A 17,084-nucleotide genomic window follows, 5' to 3' on the forward strand; every position below is an offset into this window, starting at 1 on the left:
CTGAGAAATTTTTTGAATACAAAACTCATTTCATTAGGCATTCATGAACAGGTTTGAGGTTTGGAGTTAACACCCAACAACAGTTCAAATGCTCATGCAAGTCTTCTCATAACTACCCTCCACAACAAAACACTTTCATGCTTCCACGCAACTCTCTTCAATCCATCCTTCCGTATCTGAGAACAGGACCTGACATCTCTTCCTTCCCACTTCAGATGTTTTCTTTTCTGTAAACTAAGTGGATTTGCTCTCCCAGCAAAGGAGAAGGGACTGAACCCAGTCAGTTCTTTTGTTTTTGAGCTCTCTGGATACATTCCCATAGTGAAGCCTCACTCATACAGTCCACTCATTGAACACATCTTAAAAATGCATAGAAATGCATAGAATTCTTTCACCTTATTCCTACTTTCCATCATCAAGATTCTTCTGTAAACTGTATATACATTGAGGCTTAGAATACAGTGTAAAAGGAAGTGTTTCGCAGACCCAGAGGTGGAAAGGCAGAGAAGTAGACCCTTAACTAGATAGTTGTTTGGGTTTTTTTAATAGAGTTACTTCAAGCTTTGGGTAAGCATTCAGGATGGGTTTTCATAACTATTCAGGAAAATTCATATGATATTTTAGTTGTTCCTAGCACACCCACTCAATATTTCTTTGTACTTGCTTAAAATTTGGACTTGCCATTGTTTTTAATGGGTGCACATTCAAACAAAGAGATAACTGTCATATAAAAGGTTAGAGAACATATATAAGAGAACACAGAACCCAAATATAATGAAGGAGGTTCACTACTACTTAAGCCATGTTAAGGAGATATGATTTCAGTGGAGACAAAAGAAATCTAGCAGTATAATTCCATATGGTGAATCAGGTACTGAAACATTTTCTATCTTCTTACAATTCTTACATACAGCAAAGGAGGACAAATCTTTTTATGGATTTTGCTCCCATAAACATGTTATATTCACATTCTGCAGAGGTTTTACAATCCCTATAGCTCTACATATTATAGAAGGAATAGCATATTTTTTTCTTTTTTTGTCTTTTTCAGGGTAGTCACAGTATTTCAGAGACTTACGTAGCTGGAGCCCAGCAAGGTTTTGAGCATTACAGCTTCTAACTGTAATCCTCAAATACTTTCTTTATATTTTAAATACATATATAAATAAAAAAGAAGTAGAAAGTTAAAAATCCATTTTAAAACCCTTCTCTCAGGAATATAACCCAGAGTGATAAGGAACAAGGCATTTATCTTCATTTGCAGGGAATGACATAACACAACTTAGTCTGCTTTGCTTTGCCACTTGTGAATTGTTTCAGCACCCCAAATGTATGAAAATCAACACTGCTATTGTACTCATCAGTACCTCTTTCTCTCTCTCCTTATATATTTATCTTTTTTTTCATCTTCTAAAAGGCACAAACAACCTGTCAGATATATTCAAGCATATGCAAAATTCTAACTAGACAGATAAAAATAATCTTTGTTCTTTCCCCATGTGCTCTGTGGGAGTTTCGTCTTGTTTGTGTGATTGATCAGTTTGTATTTTACTTTAGCAAAATCATTTTTCAAACACATACATGCAGTTTGAAAGCAGAAGAAAAAAATTTGAGCCAGACCTTTTACTGGACAAAGCAGAGGCAATACAGAGCAGAACAACTGCAATGTTTAACAGGATTGTAAAGTGTCCCACCAAATAACATTAGAATCCTTCTGAGAAATAATGGAATTTTTTTTCCCAGCACCCTAGTACCCAGGGTTGTATGCTAACATAAATTTCCCAGGGGAAAAAAACAAAAAATCATATGTTTCTAATAGCCATTCTATTTTCTCTGACAAATTAAGACTTTTTGGGATCGAATGGCAAATGAACATCAGAAAATTGGCAGAATAAGTTAAAACCATGAATGAATGCCTCAGTCACCTTCAGAAAAGGTCACATTCCTTTTGATCATTCTTTGGTATGCTGTAATAATAGAAGCATACCAGTAATTCCCATGTATTCCTCTTCTTTGTAAGGTTCTATGGAAAGAGAAAACACGATACCCTCTATGGATTCTTATTTTGCTATCAGAGTATAGTAACGCTAATTTTTGTCAGCAATGAAGGTGAAAGATAGTCATGCAACTGTACTACTTGGAAGATAGTGTCTTGCTTTTACCCTTGGCAATCTTTAAAATAACTTGTTAATTGTTAAGATTGCTTCTTATAACTTACCCCTCAGCTTCCTTTTTTTTGACACTAAGTTTTATAACTTGCATTCTTTGTATATCTCAAACTTCCATGTCAATGGAAGTCAATGGGAGATTGAGGCATGTATAGAACGCAGAATTAAATTCATCATCCATTAATTACTTTTAATCCATAGCAATTCTTCATGGTTCTTTACTACAAATGTACTGTACAGACTACGCATTTCCTCAGCAGAACTTACTTTTGCAAAACACTCATCTAAAACAATCACTTGTATTTTCTTCATTTTAGTTATGGTAGCACTTGCTGAATTGGGTGAAACTTTAGAAAATTTTACAATTGGAGGGTTAAAAACCATGAAAGTGAAAGATATCACTACAACATTGCAAACATTTTTGTACAGATTTCCAAAGCTAAAATTGTACTTCATCCTCAGCGTAACATTTTTTCCTTGTGAGAATGCATGTATTCTGCTAATCATAGTCGTCACTGTATATTACTTCACTGCTGAATGATGGGGTAAAGGATCTTTCATTCCTAAAATAGCTATGATTTTATAAGTGTGCTCATCAGCTAGTTTAGACAGCGTAATTTAACTGAAGTCAATCACTGAAAAAGTATTAAGAAACAAATTTGAAAAAGCAGTGTGTAGCAACAATGCAGTAAGCTATCTCACAGTCTTCTGCCTTAACAATATTTGTTGCTTTTGCAATATGCAACTTGCTCATTTTTCTGGACAGAAATTTTTAGAAGCCTCTACAAATAACTCACAGTATCAATAGTAATCAACACAGCAGGAGTCACCATCTTTAACATTCCTATTTTTTTTTTCTGAACGATATTGGTGTTTACTTAGAAGTTTAAAGACAAATCCTGTAATTTCTGGAAAAAAAAGTAGATTTCTTTTTCAGTATGTTTTCCAGATACCCACCCCTTACTCTCTGACACTCTGGGTGACCTTAGGCATTTCAGTTGACCTCTGTAAACCTCAGTCAGCTCAGCTAGAGGACAGAGTCCTTTTGAAAAGCAGATGTTGCATCAGTGCTGAGTTTTCTTGGATAAATGCATTTAAAATTAAAAGAAAGCTATGACTGTTCAATGACCTTTCAGTACACTTAATGTCAAGGGCCTTTCTTTTGGAGACTACGTGTCTATCTGGAATTGCTAATGCAATTTAAAAACGGAAAAAGAAAAAATCAAATTGTAACAGCTCACATACAAATGCAGAGGTAGGGATTGCATGTTCATTCATACCATATGCTTCAGCTGTATTGGACCATTTCTCTTGGTCTATTTCAACATAATTCATTTATAATATTGTAACATCTTATATTCGTGCAGCTTTTCATTTTAAGTTCTATATTTATGCTGGATCTTTCATGCTGAAACATCTCAAAATACATCCAAATTTAAACTCATATGCAGACAATACACACTAGACCAAAATCTGTAAAAACATGAAGAGTATAGTCAAAAAACAAATTGACAGAAAGCCAAGAAACAATGTTGGGTATGTGCAAAAAGAAACACAGTTTTACATAATGAGGATACAATCTCCCATAATATCCCCAGGCCCTGCCATCTGAGCATGGATGTTTGCACCTGTCAGGTACCAATTCCACATGCTGCGCTGAGCAGCTGTGAACCACAGGTGGAGTGAGGAGAGCAGGGCTTGGTGGCTTGAATGACTGACAACCCCCAGGCTGGGGAGAACTCTGGTAGTGGCTGAAGCAGTCCCTGAAGTGGGCAGGAGTAGGTGTTTATGAGCTCCTCCGTCAACGACTCAGCACGTACACATATACATGTACATATTTCAGTATGGTTCCAGTGTAATCTCTTCCAGACTTTAAATCCCTGCCTGCTCTTCTCATGGTTTTATGGCCCTGCTTTTGCCTTTTAAGGCAAGACAGTACAACGTTCACCTATTTTTTTTCAAGTCCAGAAGTCCAGCGAATCAGGATTTTTTAATTCATCTAGTATGTGAAATCAGTTACCAAACACTTATTTTCTAACCAAATCGACACATGTCCTCATTTATATGAAACTGCTTTTAGTGCAACTCCCCAGGAAGTATTGTCTTAAGGTCAGATTCTGCTTACTATTACTGCACTGTTACTCGTGCAACTACTTGTGAGGCAAAATTGCAGCACTATTTAACACAGTAAAGTCATTCCAAGTTTTTTCTCATCACCAATGCTCTGGTAAGTATGAGGGAAAAACAGAAAGAAAAAGTAAACACAAGTTTACAAATTCCCACATCCAAAACCCAAACCCCTAAGACTGTACTGCTTCTAAGCCCTTACAAAATTTCTGCGTGCTGTAGAGTATTACTGTAAATATGCTGGTATGTCAGCTTTAGAGGAGAGCGAGCTACTAACTGCATAGCTACCATTTAACAATGCACTGCACCCATAAATTCCAGGAAAAGGTGATAAAGAAGTTGTTTTGGTCCTCGGCTGACTTGATCCTCATCCCCATGCAATGCAGTTTATCAGAAGCAACTGGATGCAGCAGACTGAAGTGGCAGAAAACCTGTGCAGAAAGTATATCTCTGCATATTCAGTGAGCTATTGTACAGGGAGGGAGGAAATCCGAACAGACCAACAGTGCCTGGCACCTTTCCAGTTGGCCACTGCCCACTTCCTTAAGGAGGAGGAGAGCACATGCTCCAGCTTTGAAGAAGGCTTCCTTCTCCTCTACTCCCCCAGACCTCCCAGCTCATAGCTCGGTCACCTATCAAAGCCAATTAAAAGCAAAGCAGTAACAAAAAGTGTTATTGTCTTTTTTTACTAATATACATCCATACACTCTTATTACTGCAAACAGAACAATATTCTGACTTTCTGGGCTGTGTTTAACCACACAATTCCCTAGCAAGACTGAGAAAGAAACCTTGGGAAGGATTAGGAGGTTATATAATGAGGACAAAAGGTCACCACCCAAGCACATGTTAAGAATTTAAAGTTTGGTTCAATCTTTAATATATTAATATATTGCATAGTATTTTAATACATAATTATCCTTATAGTATAATCCTAGTACATTGAAAAAAACGCTGTTGAGAATAACAAAGGAGCACAGTAGAGCCTCAACCGTAGCTCTGAATTTCCTCATGAACAAAGAAACTGTTATTTTCAGTGTTTGATGACCTCCTAGCATATAGTGGGTATTACCATAAATGAACAACAAAAATAGTAATTATTTATTAATAAAGAGGGATAATAAGTAAGAGTTTTAATGTTACAATGTTACTATTAAACAAACACAATTACTGTAGTTTTAATGCATACTCTTCATTACCTTCTGTTGGCTTGAATACTGTGTGTAAAAATAAAACTGTATGGCCTTTCTAATAAATAAAATTCAAGTACTGTTTATGCTTTGCAGCCTTGCAAAGAGTAGCTGACTTTATCACTTGAAAACATTCTGAACAATTTTGAATCATTCCCTGGAGACTATTAACTGAATTCCCTTAGATATTTTGGGATTCTCTGTTCTACATTCAGATACCTGAATTGATATCTGGAGATTGTCTAATTGTTCACCCACTCAGACCAAAGCATCTTAACTTACAAAAATATTCTCAAAGACAGTATCAAAAGCCTTGTTAAAGTTGAGGTAACTAACCACTTTCCCCATCATCCACAAATCCCTTTTTCTTATCATAGAGGGCAATCAGGTTGGTTAAGCATCCAAATGCCTTCCCCTTCACATGCCCAGAAACATCTTCAAAGAGGACCTGCTCCACGATTTTCCCAGGGTCCAAAGTGAGGTCAGCTGGCCTGTGCTTCCTTGTGTAGACCTCTTGGATATTTTTGAAGATGGGTACAACATTTGTCTTTCTCCAGTCATCAAGAACCTCCCCCCGTTTTCATGATCTTTCAAAGGTGATAGACAGTGGCTTCTATAGGACATCAGCCAGCTCTCCAAGCACCTCAGATGCTGCCCATCTGCTCCCATGGCCCTGAACGGGTTGCATTCCCTCAAGTAATCCCCGTCTCAATCTCCATCCACTGCTGGCAGCTCTACTTGAACCCTGTCTCTAAACAGGTCCTAGAGGCTTGGGAGACCTTGTCAGTGAAGACCGAGGCAAAGAACGCAATGATTGATAATGAGGTTACTGACTGTAGAACCAAATCCAGGCCTGCATTGGGAGTGCTGTCATACCAGCAATACAATTGTCACAGTGTAAGAGTGGGCATTAAACTTAACATATTTGTCATGCACAAAACATTTTTTATGCTGTCTGTGTCTCACAACCTTATCATTTCCTCACACCAGAGGGATCAATCAATTTCATAAGCAATGTCTTCCAGGCTGTTTTTGAGATTAAATAGTAGGATAGCATTCCCAGCACCTTAATCCTCACATGCTCATACTCATTCAGCTGCAACAATTTTGACATGCAGGTCATAAGGTTGATTTGAGAATAACCAAAGCAGTTCATAAGGTTAATTTGATAACATCCAAACCTGTAATCTGCAATCAGCTGAAGTAAGGACCTCCAGCTGCACAGGTGGTACAAAGATACCCATGCTACCCACAACAGCTGGGGAACAAAAATCAACGACATTGTTGTAGTAAATTTGCAACGTGTACACAAACCCTTTGAAACAAGGCACATAAACACCTCCTGTGAGAAACAAAAGCAGTCAAAAATGAAAATACAACAGTCTGCTGTGATCTACATTCGTTAAAGTCTCATATGCAATCATGGCTATGATTTTGCATTAATCTCATTTCCCATGATAGGTTTATAATCTGTGACTGCTGAATTCTCAGACATGAATATTGATCTGAGACACCATGATCACCAGATATTTTTGATTCGGAATCATATATTCACTGTACTGTAGTTTTATCACTCGTAATTGCAGTCTGTCAAAACCAAGGTACCTATGCATTTCTGCAGTGCAAACAGTGTTAGTGAGTAACTGCCTCTATCTTCTGTTAGGACTGCAGAGTAAATCTGGACAGCTGATTACCCTAAACAACTCTTACAACACAGAAGCCTACACTCTTCTTTCAGACAGACACACAAAAATAACTGAAGGGACCTAATTAGGACACTGATGATTGAATATACAGGCACAGCAGTAGTGAATTATTGTTTCTCTATATCTAGAATAAATTGCAGCTTTCACGGATTCCAAAAGCTAACTGGTCTCTAACTCTTCCCAACCTAGAAGTGTCACTTACCCCTCTGCAGTAGCAGAATTTAATGTTCCCACTCCTCTTACCAATCTAGATAATATTCTTTCTTCAATTGTTTCTGCATTTCGTACCAACAAATCCCATACTCAAGCTGTTCCCAGAAGAGCTCTACAATGTTCCCACTTTCTCCCCAGAACCCTATTATATTTGCTTGTTAATAATTTCTTCTGTAGATTCCCTGTAACACGTTGTTTGTGTACTCTTCATTATGTTCTACTGGGCTGCTTGCCCCATTCTCTGTGTCTAATTCTGATGTTGCCATGGTACCATAGTAAGTAGCAGAAGTAAAGACTCTACAACAGTAGATCACCTTTTACTGCACCGCCTGTTTACTACAAAGGAAACAGTCCACCTCAATAGTGACTATTGCTCCTATTAAGCTTATTTAAAATGCTTATTTTACGTTTGTAGGCCTAACTCCTTTAAGCCAACAGGAATTTTGCACACTGAGAACTACAGATTTTTATTTTTGCTTCTTTGTTACTGAAGTACTACCTAAACCCCCAAAAAGCTCGCTAAAATATTTGCCCATTCATGCTTTCAACTTTTTTCTTATTTGAAGTCTTCCATTAACTGGGACATTTCCCAACAAGCTAAGAGTGATTTCACAAAGAACTCTACAATAACAACCTTTGCTAGATATCATTCCCTTTCCTAGAAGGAGAAAACAAACAAACAAACAAAAAACCCCCACCAAACAGATTTGAACTTCAGATAAGTAATGGATGGTTATGAGAAATACTGAATCCTAATCACCACACTCTTGTTTCTTGCTAGACTCTCGTCAAGACTAGAACAAACCTATCATCTATTTTGAGCTTAGATGAGACCAGATTATTGAAAGCATAAGGATTTTTGCAAGGCACTAGCAAAAAATCTTAGATCAACTGGTATTTCAAAACTTCCATAAGATAAGGTTAAAAGTCTGGGCTGACCACTGCCATCACAGAATCTTTCTGTGAAGGAATGCCTTTCAATCTGAAATAGGGAATAAACCATCCAACCAAATGATGTTTGAATAAAGCAGAAAGTCCAATTCCATGTATGCTCTTAGTACTAAAAAGGTTATCCAAAAAGATAGTTAATTAATTATTTTAGTCTTTTACATACTCCACAAAGAATCGGCAGATTTTTTAAAACAGCACACATAAGCATACCCAAAGACACCCTGCAGGATGTAGCAACCACGCAAGTCAACTAGGTTCTGGGAAGAAGATTTCTTCAATGAGATCTAAACCTGGGGACCATGCAGCATTCACCCATATACACAGAACATTTTTTCCACCTCTATTTGTTGAAATATGAGTCTCACTACTACTAGGAACGAGTGGTAATTGTTCCAGCAGTGAAAGAGAGAAGCATCTCTCTCAATCTTACACAACTGTGGTGAAACTGCTTCCAAGTCACTTTTCCACTAGCCAAGCAGCAACTCCAAGTCTGCTAGTTTCATTACTAAAAGCAGCATGCTGGAAGCAAGAGAACAGATAAGCTTGGGAGGGTCTTTGAAATTATTCACAGACTTTCTACTGACAGTTTCAGTAGAACTTTTAACATTAAACAGCTTGCAAACTGCGCATCAACAGCGCATCAGCTTATATCAACTATAATCCTTCTGCAGGTTTCAAGTTATATGCAGTGGGCATTACTGTAGCTCAAAGTGTTTAAAGAAAAGACTGTAGGAAGCTGGAAAATGCAGATATTTCAAGTACAATTCAGGATTTAACTGTTGCTTATGGTAATTTTGTTGTGCAATATACGCTGTTTAATTCTTGGAGGGAATAATTTGTATTATTTTCTCATTATAAAACTCAATTTTGTATCCATTGAAAAAAAAGAATGACTAGATTTTAACCTATTATTTCTTTAGGGACAGTACATGATTGACAATGCAATTACCAGTGCAAAGTTTTTGATATGCCAAGCAATACTTAAAATAGAACTTCAATATTTTTCATGTACGTAGCTGTGTGTTTTGTAACTACCTATTTTTCTGTGACTCAAAAGATCTTTACAGGTTCAAGAAAAATTCCTTTACACCTGATGTTTGTGAAGAAAGGCATGCATATAAGAGACATTCTACCATACCATTGAAAGGTTTGTGAAATTAAGGTTTCCATTACATGCAGAGTGCAGTCATACTTCTGTAAATCTTCCTGAACTTAAAGAACCTTTTTTATTTGAAAAACATTAAAAATCTCTCTGCTCTAACGATATTGAGAGATATTTTAGGCCTAAGCTTACATATCTACTTTAAGTCAAGTTAGTATGTGGGCATGTAACATCAATGTCAAGTTATTTCTTCCCCTTTATTACCATTTTTCTCCTTTAAGCTTGCCAGGTACATTCTGACAGTCAGGAAACCACCGAGATTTACCAGATTCAACATCTTGTACGGAGGTTCATCTATTAATGCCAAAAAGAAGAATATACCATTATTTAGTTAGGCCATTAAAAAAAAAAAATCTTAATTTACTTTTAGACTCAAATCTTCAGTTTCACTATTCTATTAATAGGTTGTATTTCTGTGTACTTGCCTGTCTTTACTGTGGGTGACACAGAACATGGTCCTTCCCTTCTTTCTTGTTTAAAAATATTCTAGAACATTATAAGCACTGCAAAAGAAACAGCATTTATATTGCAGCCCTTATTTGGGGAATTTTACACTCATTGAAATGTTGGCTAAAACATATTGATTTCAGCGAGATGTAGATTGAGCTTTTTTGATATGAAACGGCAGAAGACTTCTTCAGACAGCCCACATGACCGTTTGCAGTTTTTACTTGAAGTCATCCCCTTTTAATTTCACTAAAAAGTAAGCTAAATATCATGGCTAATCATCTCCTACACTTACAGACAAAAAGTACACAGCTTTGTCACTGATCTAGCAGAGCACTTAGGCAACATGTAGTGTATGACCTTAAGTAAATGAATAATGTTCCTGAAGTCCTAAGTAGCATCTTTCAATGTATATAGGTTTTGCTGCACAGAGGTCCCGACGAAGATCAAAACCTCCTATGTTCACATCAGTGTAAAGCTAAACGGCTGGAGAGAAATTACACAGGGACACAGGTTAAAGCTGTGGGAGTCTCATTGTCCTTGTAGAATTCCTCCTTACAGCCCAGGCTGCAGTGTTTCATCAAATCCTCTGCATAGTGAAGCATCTACCACTTCCCTTACAAGACTATTCAGGCTAACATATCTTATTGCCAAGAATTTTTACTTCAAGTACTTACATTAAGAAAGAAATCCAGCACGGGATTTCTGGGGTTGACTCATTAAATCGGTTTGTTAATATATTATTTCAAAGTCACAGGCATGACTGAGGAATTCCTTAGTATCTCTGACACTAGTTAATTACCTTCATAAACCTCATCTGTAGGTACTGCAAGTTGTTCTTCGCATTTTCCACTTACATGAAGGACATAGTGGTTGTTCTTTTATTCAGAACTAGGAAAAAGACAATCTCCCTCTTGATTTCAGATAGAATTTGGCTATCCATCATAAGAGACTGCTATGGATCCTATCGAATAAATATGCAGTTTCACAGAGGCAGGTGTTCTGGTTTGCATCATGCTTCTGTTAGGACTGACGATTTGTTAGGATATTTTCTTCTTTCTCCTAAAGCTTCTCCTACTATTACAAATCTCTCCTTTTTACTTCCTGCTCTTTCTCCACTCTTAGTTTTTACTGGTTTTCATCACAGTTGCTGACAGAAGTTCTCCATTTTGTTACGGAAGACAGTAAGATTCCTCACTCTTCTAATCTGTTCCAGTAGAAGAGATCAAAACCACAAACCCTGCTGAGAAACTGTTTTCTATCAGCTTGAGCTTTGCTACTTATGACCACAAGATTTGAGAACTGTCACTTTGACAATTCCAAAAGACCGTCTCAATTTATTATCTTAGGCCAAGATATACAGCAACTTTAAGACTAATATCAGTGCTGTTTGGCCTGTAAGATTTAGCCTAGAATTTCCCTGTATTTTCTGAGGACACAAGGAAAGGAGCGCAATAGTATCTTCAGTAGTTGGTACAGTCTAAGAGAAGCTTCAAGTGTACTAACAACATTCCTTGGCAGGTATGCAACCAGAGAAGAGAGTACAGTCTTCTAGCTGTTCAGTGAAGGAAGAAAGTGAATTGAGTTTTTTTACACGCTACCAGGATTTTCCAGAAGCAGCACACCATCCAGAAGCATTTTCTAAAATAAAAGTGCTTTCCCATTCTTGGAGTGTTTGACTTTACCTACAATTCCATCTCTGTCTGCCTTTAGATTGGCCTCAGCCAGCTGCTCTTCACATGGGTGCTGATCTCATCTAGGCATATTTGGGATACAGTTATTCGGTTTAGAAGCAAGTGGGATATACAGTTGATGACTATCTGTGCATTGCTGGCATTTAAGAGGAGAAGCCCATATCCAGCAAAGCACTTAAATTTGTGCTCAACTTCGACTTCAGTAAACTACTCACATTTTCAAGATTAAGCAAGCGCTTCAATGGATTGTGACCACAATATCCTATAATATAATGAAGTAGGGGTAAGTAGCCTATCTTACAGTGATGTAAATCTAAAATAACTCCAGCTAAATCCAAAGGTTTCTCCAGATTTACACTGACATGAAAACGAGTACTGACCTATTGTATTCACAATCCCTACAGCTACTATACTCAGTTCTTTATATTGCAAGTTCATTCTTTGCTTTCTCAACAGAAATATCTATATAATTATTCCACACATGAGTTATATCGGCTCAGAAAATCAACTAACATGGGATTCAGCAGGCCTAAGAATTATGCAAAGACTGTTTTAATCAGCTTAATATTTAAAAGAAACTATTTTGTTTTTTAAAAAAGTGCATCTACCACAAGTGCAATAAAGTTCTTTGTATACAAGCAAATTAGCAATATTTTTTCTGTGCTACTGAAGGGCTGTGGACATTGGAAATTAAAAACAGTCCATGAGGAAAGAAAAGCTGCATAATAATAAAAATATAGTTTTAAAGGAAAGGTGTGAATTTCCTTTTTTTGTGTGTGTGTAAATTAGAATTAGATGAGAGAAAGAAGGAAAAGAAGATTAAACAAAGAATTTTTAAAACAAACCAGCAACATTAGACCCAGTACAAAATGGGCCCCACCCACCCCTGTTGCCAGCTGTTTTACTGCAATTAGTGGAGCCACATCAATATACTTGGACTGAGCATAATATTGCCTAAATATATTCAAATTCTAAACAATATTGCCTTAAAGTTGTTTCTTTTTCATTGTTAATATTCATGTGTAGCATACCTTGCTGCTGTCTTTGGATGTAGATGGATGGGTTATGGGAAACATTTGCTATGGTATCAAGGGCTTACTGCCTCCAGTAACCCTATTAACTGTAAGTGTTTGGAGAAACACGTCTTTAATTAGCATTATAAACAATTGCCAACTACATTTTTGTTCTAGTATGCAGAGAAAAGTTGATTTGAAATGAATTCCAATCCAGGAATTTTTTTCTTTTTTTCTGCAGTTCAGAGATACAGATGGAAGAACGGTCCTCACTCAGAAATGAATGGCAACCTCTTTATAAATTATTTTCCAGGTCATTTCACTGAGTGTTTTGCAGGTATTTCATTTCATTCCTTGACAACTGACCCAAAACTTTGAGCTGGGTTACTTAGGAGATAGGCATTGTTGTTTGTGTCCTTGGGTAAAAAAATAGAGTTATTTTTCTAGCCTGTAATTCTTCCCTATATACCAGTGAAGACTCCCTCCCAGCTCTCACCCTTTTTCTTTACAATGGCATTTCAGCCTTATTACTTATTAGGATCAGAAGCAAAACATCCATATCATTAAAAATTAGAAAATGTTTAATAAGAATGAGCTTGAACAAATTTTTATTATAATGAAAGGATTAAGGTGCATGATAGCATTAATATTTAGGAAAAATTAAACAAAATTGCTTTCTATCTGCTTCAAACTATGTTAAATATTTAATATGCCACATTATAGGGGCACCATTTCAACAAAGGGTATGACAACCTTTGGGTTATGAACCTTCATTTCAGTGGTTCAAACTTAGTTGGAAAACTTCTGAAAGCTAAATCTAACATTATGTGCAGGTTTTCTAGGCAGTTAGAGCTGAGACAAGCTTCCAAACCGGTGCAGAAGGTCTATAGCAGAAAGTCGTGCAAACAGTGGGTCTAAAGAGGCTGTCTCTTGTGGGCTCTACTGACCCAGCACATGGTTTATTTAGAAGGGAGCGCTAAGTTTAATTGTTCTGAAGCTGGTGGGAAGCCTTTTTGTTGCTTTGTTTGGAGTGTCTGGGTATATTTTTAGACAGCTTTAAAACGCACACACACAAAAAAAGTGAGGCAAGTATTCTGAGGTGATAGAAGGGTGATTTTTTTCAGTAATCTAGCAGCAAATAACTTCTATATAAATATTGTGAGAGGCAAATTCTAGCTCTCAGATTAGAATAAGTGAATATAAATATTCCTTTATAACTAAAAAGGTGTATAAAATCCTGCTAGGAGCAGCAATATGCTTCTGAAACAAAGCAAACAATTTTTCTGCACTCTGAAGGCCTGGAAACATTCAAGCTTTCTCTAGGAGTTTAGAAAAATAAATCTCGGGGGGGGGGGAATAAAAATAAATAAATACCCAAACCCAAGTTGGACCTGCTTACAGCCAGGCTATGTATTCGATGAAATTTTAAGGTAATAATGTCAACAGTATAACGCAGTAAATTTGGTAGTAGATTTTTGTTGGTTTCAGATCACTGAACTGAGAAGCAAACAGAATGAAAAAATTCTGAGTTTGCTCTGAAGCTGATCCTTACAATGACCTTGAAAAAAAATCTATTATCCTTTGCCTTTATCTCTCCTCTTGTAAAATGTGATAATAAACACTAGTTAAGCATTATATTTCTATCTTGGGATGGGACTCGGAGCAGAAGACAACAAAACGTTATAACCACCTTGGCTGAGCTGGCTCAATTCCTGAAATCAGCCTTCTCACACTCTATGCCCCACAAAAACCCAAGCAGAATTACCCTAACTCTTCAAAATCTGTCAAGGTCTCAGTATTTACTTTTAAAGTCCTCCTTCTACCTCAGTTGACTCATTTTATCCACCCAAGGCAATTGTTTTCATCTGTATACATGTCCTAGGCAGCTATTAGTTATTTGACTGGGGAGCACTTTCAGAGGTTCAGCCCTGTTGTGCAATCCACGTGTGGTACCATCATTTGAAGCAGCAGTCATTTTTTTTCCTTCTTTTATTTCTTATAGAAGTTTTCTTTACTGAATAAAAAGCTTCCTCCTTTGCAATTAAAAACTTCACAATTAGCTTATTATTATTATTGTGCAACTGAATACGTGACTTCAACTTCTGAGTACTGCTGAGTTTTCGTGTCTGTAATATACTGTACTTGTTTTCAAGGCACTGTTTTCTGAAGTTCATCTCTCACATTCAAGGAAATACAACATGAAACAGGAGAAGGACAGTAGAAGTCAAACAATGTCAAAGATGCAGCAGTCATTATTAGTTTCCAGATTTTCAGACTCTGGCCTACCTAGCCACATTTAGATATGCCACAAATATTTGAGACATTTATATTTCACCATTTTCTATTTTTATATATTGAAAAAAAAAAAAGACTAATTGACTATTATTAGAAAAACACAGCTGTTTAGTTTGAAACTAAGATGGAAGATATCCAGCATAGCCTTGCAGAAAGTGGAGGTAAAAAATGAAAAATGAGTACTGTTCAATAATTCTAGATGTTTGAGTTTCATTTACCACTAGTATGGTAAAAAGATACTGTATTTTAATAAAATTGACCTAAAGTATTTTTTTAAACTTTTTAAGTTTGACTTCAATAACAGTATTGTGTTACTAAGTGCCAGAGGGTTTTGCGACATTTTAAATTGTTCATAATGTTGGTGAGGGTTTTGGGTTTGTTTTTTTTTTTTTAACCACACAAAACAAAAATGCTTGGATACCAACATAAGAAGGGAGTACGGAAGTGCATTTCGAAAGTAGAACTCAAAATATCAAATGCCTGTATTTAAAGGTGAATCTTAAAAAAAGATATTCCAATAAATAGCTTATATTGAGGCATTAGTGACCATTAACTTCTCATGCATGTGGCTCATGCTGTCAGACAGAATGTATTAGTGATACTTGTAAATGTTGTCTGTGAAAATATACACCACTTGTGCATCTGCTATAAAGCATCTCAGCTTCACTTACCAGAAGGTTTTCTAAACCTTAATCTACATTTTTGGTGGCTTCAAGAGAAATAGCTTTTATTAATTACATGTTAAATTAAAGCTATAAACAGCCTTTATTTATGTTAGCACAAGATTCTGTCAGCAGATATATATCTTTATTTCATTGCACTGTACTTTCAAAGAACTAAAACCTTAAAAAGAAACTCTAATAACAAGTTTGGTTTGAACCTAAAATTGTGTACCAACTTTTGAAACAAGAAGTAAAAACCTCCAGTTTCAACTGTAAATATAAAGGTATTGAAATGCTAGGTTGTGCTGACAACATATATTTGGAGGGCAGAAACTTTACAAGCGTGAAATCCCTCCTTCAAAAAGCAAGCCAAAACTAAAACCAAAAATACAACAGAATAAGTCTTTTGAAATGCATCCATGCAATTTTCACTGCCATCACTCTCCTTCCCACATGTACACACTGCTTTGAGTGTCTTGATGGTGTGGCAGAGAATGGCTTTCCCTACCTGCAGAATTTCAGGGGAAACCACACAGTGGCAGTACTGTGAATGTAAATGCTATGCTCTATTGTGCTGCAAGATAAGAGTCTTAAGAACTAAAATACAGTTTCCCATGCTTGGTTACGGTTAAGTTCACCGTTACTTTATATAGAAGACATCCTGGTTTCTATTGCTCTAAGAGTGGAAGAAAAACATGCAGTCAACATGTAATTTATTTCCTTCTGTAATTTTAGTATCCAGAGGCCTCAGACACAGTGTTAGTCACACATTTCACGCCGGGCTACTATTTTCTCTCCATTTTTATCCACTCTTTCACTTCCTTTATTCAGATATGTTTTTGAAGGCCAGCATCTTAGTGTAAACTTGGAATTCTTTGCCAAAATAAAAGGAAAATAAAACAAACTGAAGGAGCATCCCACACACAAACACATATGCACACACACTCCAGACATTTATGATTCATCTAGGTTATTGGTTTCTATACTTTCATAGTACACAGATACAAGTTCATGAGTATTAGAAATGACAAATCCAGAACACTGATTATTTTCACTGTACTTGAGACCCTTGTTGAAGAATATAGTCACACAGATCACAGATTCTAACTTCTGATGTACAGGTATCTCACATCAGGGTGGGGGGGAATGCCTCAGAGTAAGTCTGAAAGAAGAACTCTCAGTAGATCGCCCAGTTACAGAAATAGAAAAGCACGATTCTGACTCCTACATGCTGCTTTAAGACATCGTGATTATTGACGTGCACTCTACCCTTTGCACTGGCTTCTTTACCAGCAGACCTGCAGTTCAGTGTTCCCTTTCAGACTGATGTACAAACATCCAGATCCATGCTTACTCAGAGGGATGATGGCAGGAATGCAATTACATCTGTTAAATACTTTCAAAAGAAAAGATACTCATGTTTTCTTCTGTGTAACTGATGCCTCATACTTTTTCT

General features: G+C 36.6%; 1 protein-coding gene across 1 annotated transcript in view; it reads right to left on the reverse strand.

Moving 5' to 3' along the window:
- Positions 1-17,084, reverse strand: part of AGBL4 (ATP/GTP binding protein like 4) — a 974,636-nt gene that overhangs the window by 709,530 nt on the left and 248,022 nt on the right. The window lies entirely within an intron of this gene.

This window comes from Aptenodytes forsteri, unplaced genomic scaffold (assembly GCF_000699145.1).
Source record: "Aptenodytes forsteri isolate BGI_AS27 unplaced genomic scaffold, ASM69914v1 Scaffold119, whole genome shotgun sequence".
Classification (NCBI taxonomy): Eukaryota; Metazoa; Chordata; class Aves; order Sphenisciformes; family Spheniscidae; genus Aptenodytes; species Aptenodytes forsteri.